The sequence below is a fragment of the Marmota flaviventris genome, chromosome 8 (genome assembly GCF_047511675.1).
Source record: "Marmota flaviventris isolate mMarFla1 chromosome 8, mMarFla1.hap1, whole genome shotgun sequence".
Lineage (NCBI taxonomy): Eukaryota > Metazoa > Chordata > Mammalia > Rodentia > Sciuridae > Marmota > Marmota flaviventris.
The window spans coordinates 38512686-38523758 of record NC_092505.1 but is presented as its reverse complement, the minus strand read 5'-3'; positions in this window follow the sequence as shown (position 1 = coordinate 38523758).

The following is an 11073-nucleotide window of genomic DNA, read 5'->3' as shown; positions in this document are numbered from 1 at the left end:
TATCAACTAGACATGCTATGCTGATGCATAATATCAGAAATAATGAACACACTCCAATATACACACCACAATAAAACAATAACATCTGAAAGCAGTGTGATACTGAAAGGATGGTCCTGTCAAAACAATAATGTGTTTATCAGGAAAACATTTATCATTTTTATGGTTTTAAAATTTTAAGATGTGTCACTAACTACAACCTAAGTTGTCCATAACTAGATGCAGTTGATAGAGAGCATAGTTCTATATATTTAATATTTTTTTAAAAATTACCATTGTTGTAACCTATACTTCTAAAGCCTTACAGGTTCTCCATTTCTGCTTTTATACAATTGAGATAACTATATGCTTTCAACCTCATAAGAATATTATGGCTGTAGAGGAGATGGCATCCTGAACATGATAGTCACAGTATCCTGGTCTTTTTAACTTTATGAACGATCTCTTAGATTTTATATCTAAAGTTTTAATCTCCAAAGTTTTTATATCCAAAATAATGCTCTGCTCTATTCTGAATTACAGATTTAAGGTAAATATATGTAGATAATTCGTGTATAATCAAACTAGAAAACAAAATATAATATCCAATTTAAGAAAGATTTTTCTCCCTAAACAATGGGTTTGCACTTATTATTATTTCAATACTAATTGAAAATGAATAAAATAAATTAATATTTTTCTCTAACAGATAATTCAAGAAGATTTCAAACTGCTGAGAGTGAAAAAGCCTAATTTAAAGTTTTAAAAATGGCAACAACAAGAACCATACACTATGGTGTCACTTCATATGAAAGATCACTATAGCTTTCTTTTTTTTTTTATTGGTTGTTCAAAACATTACAAAGCTCTTGACATATCATATTTCATACATTTGATTCATTCTTTCTGTCATGAGAATATAAAGTGGCCTCAACCTTTTAAAAATCTTACAGCTTGGGCTGGGGTTGTGGTTCAGTGGCAGAGCACTTGCCTCACACATGTGTGGCACTGGGTTCAATCCTCAGCACCACATAAAAATGAATAAACAAAATAAAGATATTGCATCCATCTATAACTAAAAAATTTTCTTTAAAAACTCACAATTTATTATATACCTATTACATTTTTTTTGGTTGAGTGAGGAGTATATAGTTATACTTCAGTTCATTTTCTTAATTCTAAACTACTGTGATTAAAACTTCCTTAGTGAAAAATTCTAATTTGCCATTGTGACCTTTTCAAACACTCTTCCTTTATAAAATAAGCCTGGCACTCATTTTAGAAAATGATCCTGACACACCATTATTCTCACTGAAAGGAATGAATATAACTTTAGAAAAATCATTTCTCTAAACAAATGTAATTGCTTTCAGCTTGTTCTCCTTTACTTCCTATCCAGAATCCAACATTAATTCAAATATTCACTGCCAAGGCATTTGTTAAACACAAGACACTATACAGTGAAAAGTAAGGAGTGAAATAAATAATGCTGAAAATATTCTTAAGGTTTTAGGGCCCTTATAATCTCATGGGTGAAATGGAAACTGTAAATAAATAAGATGAAAAGTTCTATGTGTAAATATATCAAAGAAACTCAAGCCAGATGCACAAGAATGCAAAGCCAGAATTCCTGTCTACAGTGACAGACAAGAGTGTTGGTGTAATGTTGTTGGACAGGGGTGGTGGTAAAGTCTATAGTCCCAGTGACTCAGGAAGTGGAAGCAGGAAGATTGCAAGTTCAAGGCCAGTTGCATCAAATTAGTGAGGTCTTAAGCAACATAGCAAGACAGTAAGATCCTGTCTGAAAATAAAAAATAAAATAAAAAGGGCTGGGGATGTGGTTTAATGGTTAAGCACCTCTGGGTTCAATCCCTGGTACCAAAAAAGAAAGAAAGAAAGAAAAAGAAAGAAAGAAAGAAAGAAAGAAAGAAAGAAAGAAAGAAAGAAAGAAAGAAAGAAAGAAAGAAAGAAAGAAAGAAAGAAAGAAAGAAAGCTGTTATATTTTTAACACTGATGAGTTCATGGGGCAGGATACTGAAGTAGTTGAATATGGGTATGAAAGAGGCAAAGATTAGGAAGAGTTTGAAGTACATGGTGGATAATAGTGCATTGTAAACAGTAAATGGTAAAGGAAAATTTGAAATAATAAGATTATGGAGGAACTTATTTACCATGCTCGATTCTGGGCTTTGCTCAGTGAGCAATTATCAGATTTGACATAAGTAGTTGTTATGAAGTGAAGTTTCCACCCAAAGCTCATGTGTGAGAAATGCAAGAATTTTCAGAGGTGAAAAGTTTACATTATGAGAGTTATAATTTAATCAGTCAATTAATCCATGATATAGATTAACTGGTCAGTAACTGCAGGAAGGTACAGTGTGGTTTGAGGAAGTAGTTAACTTGGGGTGTGCCTTTAGGGTTTCTATTTTGTCCCTGGTGAATGGAGTTCTCTCTCTGCTTCATGTTCACCAGGCTCTCAGCTGCTTTTCTGGATCAAGCCCTTGCATCACAATGTTCTGCCTCACCTTGGGTCCAGAGCTGTGCAGTTGGTCAACCATGGACTGAACTTCTGAAACCATGAGCCAATATAAATTTTTCCTCTTCTACATTTCTCCTGTCAGGTGTATATTGTTCACAGCTATAAAAAGGTGACAAAAATAGTGGTGATGGTCAAAATTAATATAGACTTGAGGGTTGGAATACAGACTGCTAATGAATCATGTCACTGATGATTTGTGTATGTGTGTGTGTATATATATATATATCATGTTATCATTATTTTAAATCATTAGAAATGGTTTAGTTATGTTACCAAACTGTAATAATTACAGCACAAAGGACATTATAAATATCTTTAAATTTCAATAAAACAGTAATAGGAATGATAACCATTCATTTCACAGTCACTGTTTGTCAGATGCTCAACATATATTACTACTCTTTGCTGGAGAAAGAGATTTTCACAGTAACTAACTTGCTAAACTTGCAGTTAGTGAGAGACCGTCTAGGAGAGTATCTGAGCACAAGAGCATAGAACACATGGTCACTATCCCTGACACTAAAGTGTTCTTTTATGTTCTCAATCTGAAAGAGACATGAATATTTAGACCTGATAGAAAATATAATTGCTATGGATTTAATGTTTCCCATTTCCTATAACCCTCTCTTCCCTGTACTCTGCCCTGTCCAATTCTATGTACCTCCCCTGCTCACCCTATTGCGAGTTATCATCCAAATATCAGAGAGAACACTTGGCCTTTGTTTTTTGGGGGGGGCAATACAACTTATTTTTTTTCCGGAAAGACTTTAAGGTACAGAGAGAATAAATGATTTTCTAGAGATTGCAGTTTCCTTGGGAAGTGACATATAGAATGAACATTTTACATTGCGTAAATGAATGGAGAAATAAACCTGGGTTGATTTTCCTTTCTTTTTATTTTTTTTCCTTTTATTTTTAGAAACTCATGTTTCATAAATTTAAATAAGGCAGAAAGTAAATGATACAAATTCATGGATTAGCAGTTTAATAACCTGTCCTAAATAACCAAATAATTCCAAACTGTAGAACTGAAGGTTTTTTTTTCTTTGTTTTCGTTTTATTAATCAAATCTTTAAAAATAGACATAAGGACCAGGGATATAGCCAAACTCTCCATCATGATGTTCTGCCTCACCTTGACCTGGAGCTATGGAATTAGCCAGCCATGGACTAAACCTCCTGAACTATGAGCCAAAACAAACTCTTCCTCCTCTAAGATTTTCTTGGCAGTTATTTTGATCACAGCAATGTAAAAGTGACTACAACAGATGGAGACCAAGAAATAGGTGCAGACTCTTCTGATCAGCCTGTCCAAACTCTTCTAATCTTATGAAATGTGTTCCCTTGTTTCTTTGTTTGTTTGTCCCCTAGGCACCCAGCTCTACATTATTTCCCTTACTTACTCATTTTACTCATCTATATTAAACTAAAAGTTCACAAAACTTTAAATTAAAACAAATTTTGTAATCCCTTCTAAGTTGAAAAGCAGCACTTTAAAATATTTTTAATTAAATTTCAAAATTTAATTTAAATTTCCTATTTCATCACTCTTATTTCACCTTCTAAAATTTGTATTAAATCTATTGAAGATTAAATTCAACACTCAGAACTAAATTTGAACAACTATTACCACTGACCACATTATAAGGAGGAAAAAATTATCAAGTATTTTATTTATCTTATTTATTTCATATTTAGAGTCAAAGTCAAGAGTCAATCAGAGCATATATCAAGAACAGGAGTTAGTAAAGCACAGACCAGGGACCTAAACTGCCATATCTTGTCTACTACATGATGTAAATAAAATTATTGGAAACAGAGAAAAATGCATTTTATATGCTTTATACTTTCCATGGTTCTTCTTATGCTACAATAGCCGAATTAATAGTTGAAATGAGATTCTGACAAAAATTAAAAGTTACACTGGTTCTTTACAGAAAAATCTTTGCTTACACTTCATGTAGAATGATGCCCAATTCATTACTCTGTCACCTTATGCTGGTAGTTTTCCTCTGATATCCTTTGCACTTGACATATATATTTACCCATTAAGTTGTAGTCAATAAACACCAAAGTCCATACATACAAGAATTTTGGTTTATTGTATGATCTCTGTTCCCTGCCCAAAATTAGAACGAAGCAGATAATAATAAGTTAAGCTCACACACACACACACACACACACACACACAGATTTCACATTAGATTCAAACTATCAGAGATCTTGCTCAGTATCAAGTTTTACTTAAAGATCTCATCAAGAGCATAAACAAAACAGACCGAGGACCTGCACATTTCAGGAAGCTCTCATGACCTTCCTTTCTGCCCCTAACATATGTTCCTGATTCTGGAAGAATTCAGGGTTGGCAGGTGATGTTTCGTGAGATATTACCTTATAGAGTGCAGAGTTTTTAAATTTTAAAATATCACCATTTATATCTATGACTGGACATTAACTGGTGAGATATGCCTCATGAATTTATAGATTCTGGACTTATTATGAATAACAATTAACCAAGAATAATTTGCTAAGGACATCCTATAAATAAGGATTGTTCTTCATAGAAAATACTATTGATCTGTTTAAAGGGAACTTCACTTGATAAGCAGATTAAGCCAAGGCAACTGACTTTTGTTTTCCTTAGGGGAATATGGGTAGGAAGATGAGGCAGTTTGTTTTAAATCTTCCCCCCCAGCACCTAAAAGAAAGATTTACTGAATGAATGCCTAACAATGATAAGTGGACTCCCTTTAAACATCCTCTAAATTTGTCCCAATTCTGGGACCCACAAGAATTTACCAACTAGAGAAACAAACAGTCATAACGACAATATTTTTGACTCTAATTTCATGTGGCTAGAGCATTTCTGCTACCCAATATACACATACAGAAAGCTACTGTTGCAAGAAGAGAATGGCAAGGAGAAAAGCAAGAAGAAGAGAGCTTTCTTCCCTAAAGAGAAAAAGAAAAATCATGTGGTAGAGCATGTGTAGTGCACTCAACACTGGGATATCTGTTTTTTCTAAGATGAACAGAGAGAACAGAAGAGCTGTGCTAGCAATGCCTGCAAAAACAGTGGTTCCTAAGTATCTCAATTTCATGTTATATCAAATACCACAAATCTTGATAAATATTCCATGTCAAAAAGTTTTTAAGAAGCTTTAAAAATGTTTTTGTGATATTACATAAAACATATGAAAGGAAAAAAAACCTCTAAAAATAGCAACATGTGTACCTGATATTGATTTTTTAAAGAAAGTGAAAATACAAGAGCACTGTTATAACTAAAAGGGGAGACAATTAAGATCACAAATGATGAAACGAAATAACTGCTGAAAAAAAATAAGTTGAAGTGATTTTCCACAATTCAGAAAAAAACATAAAATGAAATAAGATGAAAATTTTAAAAACAAATCAAAGAAATCTAATACATAATAGATTGATAGTCATAAGAAGATACCAGAAAATATTAAACAAAGTAGTCTTCAAAGCCAAACAAAAATAATCTGTGATTAAAAGTACTGAGTGCTCATACTTACTGCATCTAAAAGCTCCATTTGGCACTGTTTTTATATTATAATGACAAAAAAAAAGATTTTATCCAAAGTTAAAATAAGATGGTGACTGAGCAAGATCTCTCAGCAATCTCCTCTAGATACACACAATTGAATAGCGGTTCATGCATCATATTCTCTCTTCACCACAGCTAAGGAAACCAGAAAAGAGACCACATTGCCCAGTTTTAGTATAATAACAAGACATATTGAAGAAGTCAAGAAGGAAAGAGTTGTCATGTCATCCTCCTCCTACTCTATTCAACACAGTGCCTTAGATGCCTCAAGAGCAAGATTGCATTCACTAAGAATAATACAGAATATTAAGCACAATACTCTGGATTGGAACTCTGTGCATGCTGGTTAAAACAAACAATGGAAAGATTCTAATTGCTCCTGACCAGAGATCATTGCTCACACAGAGAGCCTCTTGAACAGCTCTGGTGCAAGACAGGCATATGACCCAGTGGAGTAGCTCCCCAAATAAATGGAGTAGCCGCCAAAAGATCCTTGCCATAATTAAGTTTCTCTCTTTGTCAGAAAGATTTTTTATAAAGAATGTCAGCAGGACTTCTGCAGAAAGCTCAGTGTGGTTTTAAGCTTCCTCTTTGTTGTAAAGGCTAGGTTTCTCTTTCTTGTAAAAGCTAGGTCTACAATCAAGCTTGTTTCTGTGCAAAAGATAATATCTCTGTTTTCCATGGTAAAAACTTATAAAACCTCTGTCTAGCCTAAGAATATGGGACAAAGAGTAACTGCTATGTATTTACCCATTGTCATGTAATCACCCACTGAGTATAAATCTAAAAGAATTTCCAGACTCAGAGATTTTTAGGCATTAGCCCCTCTGGACTACCACAGTTCAAATAAACCTGCTTCCTGAAAATTCCTCAGGTGTCCAACCTCATCTGTCCTATATCACCAGTAGTAAGCATCTCATAGCAGTGTATGCCTTAGACATACTCCAGTGTTGTGCTGCTCTTGACACGTTATCAGCTCAGGGTGTGACATGTTGGTGTTCACAAGATTGCCTGCCCCATTACCTCTTCAACCCCATAAAGCACAACATAGAGTAAGAAACACTCTTCTTGGAGGGAAAAAATAAAGGAAATGGACACCAATTTGTGGCTAGGATTCTGAGATTTGTGTCCCCAGAGTGACATTGTCCAGAGTCAGCAGAACCCATCAGTGCCTAAGCAAAGGCCAAGAATGAATAATGAGGCACCTGAGTCTATCTTGGCTCCAAGGAAAGGGTTGCAAGAACAAACAACTCTCTTAAGATACTCTCCCAGTTCATTCTCAATATACCAGTTATGGATTTGGGATAAACAACAGCTTTGATGACCCTCCAGTGTAGAAACAGCGATGTCACACCAACAGCTGACTCATAGAAATCATGGATTAAGGTACTATCCAGTGCTCAAATAATAAAAGTATATGCATTTATTGAAAAAGAGGTATAAAGACATCTTAACTAGATGGAAAAGGTACCTAATCCTTCAATGCCCAGATAATTTCTGGGCACACCAGCAAGCATCAAGAATTTCAGGGAACCATAACCTCACCTAATGGGAAAAAGCACAGTGCCAAAACTGACCATATACTAACCTTAATAGGTAATCTCTAGGATGAAGAATTTAAAACAGCTGTCTTAAAGAAATTCAAAAAACTTGAAGGGAACAAATATAACCAATTTATTACTCTAACAAACGTAACAAAGAGGTGAAAACAAATTTTTAAATTAAAAATACTTGAATAATATATTTAAGCAAAATTAAAAACATGATAGAAATCATCAATAGCAGGACAGATCAATTAGGAGAAATATCACTAAGCTTTAACTGACATGCTTTTTGAAATATATAGTCCAAAGAGAAAAAAGAGAGAAAGGGAGTAAAACAGCCTGCAAGATCTTTGGGCAAGCATTAAAAGAGCAAATATTTGGGTTATTGAGGTTCAAGAAATTAAAAAGTACAAAAGCAATGAAAAGCTTATGCAGAAGGAGAGTGTCGAAGATGGGGGCGAAGGGAGTGCATTACCCCCGTGTACCGCGTCACTGTGAGGGAGAATGAAGAGTTAGAAAGGCTAAAAGCTATCTTGTTAGGAATTTCCAGCAAAATTGGGGTGCTCCAAAACCTAGAGGAAGGATTTCCATTGCACGAGGATCAGCTACAGGGGCTCAAACATGAGAGATTTGTCTGCATGGAGGGTCACGCTGCTTATTCAGCAAATTGCCCCGCGGCTAGAGTCTGCGGCACGCTGGGAAATGAGGAGATAGCAGCGCAAAGATACAGCGCTAAAGTTTCTGCGGGCTTCTGCCAGCTGTGCAATCACCATACTCAGTGCTGAATTCTGGGTTTGAGAAGGGGGAAGGAAGCGGTCCAATTCGGTTCTCCACACTGGTCAGACCACAGAGGAAGCCAGCGGCCACCATCTTGGAGAGCTGACGTCACCATCCCTGTTTTCGACTGATCGCAGCTCATTCAGCCATAGAACAGGTAATTTCAGGCTGCCATTCGCCTGCGGCTCGCAGACAAATTACTCAGGCTCAGTACTAATTAACCCGCGGAAACTGCTTCTTGGAGCCTGCTCTTATCAGAACATACACCAACCACGGAGCGGCCAAATTCCGGCTACCGGAACTGCTCTGGCCCAGGGCTAAAGAACCCGCGGAAACTGCTTCTCAGTCAGGGTCCTGCTGAATACTGTGGAGGTAAATACCAACCGAGCCTCCATAGGCAGTGGCAACAGGACTGAGACGGGGCTTGTGAGGGCCGGTCAGGACTCACCCGTTGCTTTGGTCACCCGGCAAAGGGAACGAAATGCTGCCATTCACATGGGATACCAACATGGCAGAGATCTGATGTCATCAGAAAGCGGCGGAGGAAAGAACTTCATCGATACCAGCGGCGACAGAAACAGTTGGTCTCCTGGTAAATAAAGTGAGTCACAAACACCGGAGTCTCTCTCACTTTGTCATCAAGCCAGAGGGGCAGAGCAGAGCCGCCGCCCGCACCCGGAACACGCCCAGCGGCCCGCCAGCGTGACCCCAATTGGAGTAGGGGCAGAGCAGAGCCGCCACCCACGCCCGCAAGGTAGGCAGACCTGCGACCGACCAACAGTACAGGCCCAGGGGTCCGCGGGCATGGTAGGAGGGGCAGGGTAGAGCCGCCGCCCATGCCTGCAAGGTAGGCAGACCTGCAACAGACTGGCGGATCAGGCCCAGCGGCCTGCCAGCATGGTACACACGTCACCCCAACTGGAGCAGGAGCAGAGCAGAGCCTTCTCCCGCGCCCGGATCAGGCCCAGCGGCCCACCAGTGTGGTAGTCACGTAACCCCAATTGGAGTAGGGGCAGAGCAGAGCCACCACCCGTGCCCACAATGTAGGCAGACCTGCGACTGACCGGCAAAACAGGACCAGCAGTCCGCGGGCGTGGTAGGAGGGGCAGGAGAGAGCCGCCGCCCGCGCCTGCAAGGTAGGCAGACCTGCGACAGACCGGCGGATCAGGCCCAGTGGCCTGCTGGCGTGGTACACACGTCACCCCAATTGGAGTAGGGGCAGAGCAGAACCGCCACTCGCGCCCGAAAGGTAGGTAGACCTGCGACCGACCGGTGGAACAGGCCCAGCAGCCGGCAGGGGTGGTAGGCACGTCACCCCAATTGGAGTAGGAGCAGAGCAGAGCCTTCGCCCGTGCCCAGAGCAGACCCAGCGGTCCACAGGTGTGGTAGACAAGTCACACCAATTGGAGGAGGAGCAGAGCAGAGCCGCCACCCGCGCCTGCAAGGTAGGCAGACCTGCGACGGACCAGCAGAACAGGGCCAGGGGTCCGCGGACGTGGTAGACACGTCACACCAATTGGAGGAGGGGCAGAGCAGAGCCGCTGCCCGCGCCTGCAAGGTAGGCAGACCGCCGCCCGACCCTGCAAGGGAGACTTTTCAACTATACAAGAGCAATATAAATATATAGGGGGAAAAATTTTCAAAAACAAAACAGTTTCACCAAGCAGAAAGAAACGCAAGCAGTATGAAAAGACAAGGAAAGAAAGGACCACAAGCAATGCATGTCAACTCAACTTTAGAAGAGGTAACAGCTGCAGCAAATGGAATGTCAGATAAAGAATTCAGGATATACATGCTTCAGATGATCTGGAGTCTCAAGGAAGACACTAGACAGCAAAATCAGACAATGAAAGATCACTTCGACAATGAATTACACAAACAAATCCAGGAAGCAAAAGATCAACTATACAGGGAGATAGAGGTTATAAAAAACAAACAAACAGAAATCCTAGAAATGCAGGAAGCAATTAACCAACTTAAAAACTCAATTGAGAATACTACCAGCAGAGTAGAACACTTAGAAGATAGAACATCAGACAATGAAGACAAAGTATTTCAACTGGAAAAGAACATACACAGCTCAGCAAGACTTTTAAGAAACCATGAGCAGAACATCCAAGAAATATGGGATAACATAAAGAGACCAAACTTAAGAGTCATTGGGATACAGGAAGGTATAGAGCTCCAAACTAAAGGAATGAGCAATCTATTCAATCAAATAATACGAGAAAACTTCCCAGACTTGAAGAATGAGACAGAATCCCAAATCCTAGAAGCCTACAGGACGCCGAATGTGCAAAATCATAAGAGATCCACACCTAGACACATTATAATGAAGATGCCCAACATACAGAATAAGGAGAGAATTTTAAAAGCGACAAGAGAAAGGAAGCAGATTACATTTAGGGGTAAGCCAATCAGGATAACAGCTGATCTTTCAACACAGACTCTGAAAGCTAGAAGATCCTGGAATAATATATTTAAAACACTGAAAGAAAATGGGTTCCAACCAAGAATTGTGTATCCAGCAAAATTAAGCTTCAGGATGGAAGATGAAATTAAAACCTTCCACGATAAACAAAAGTTAAAAGAATTTGCAGCTAGAAAACCATCTCTTCAAAACATCCTCGGCAAAACATTACAGGAATAGGAAATGGAAAATAA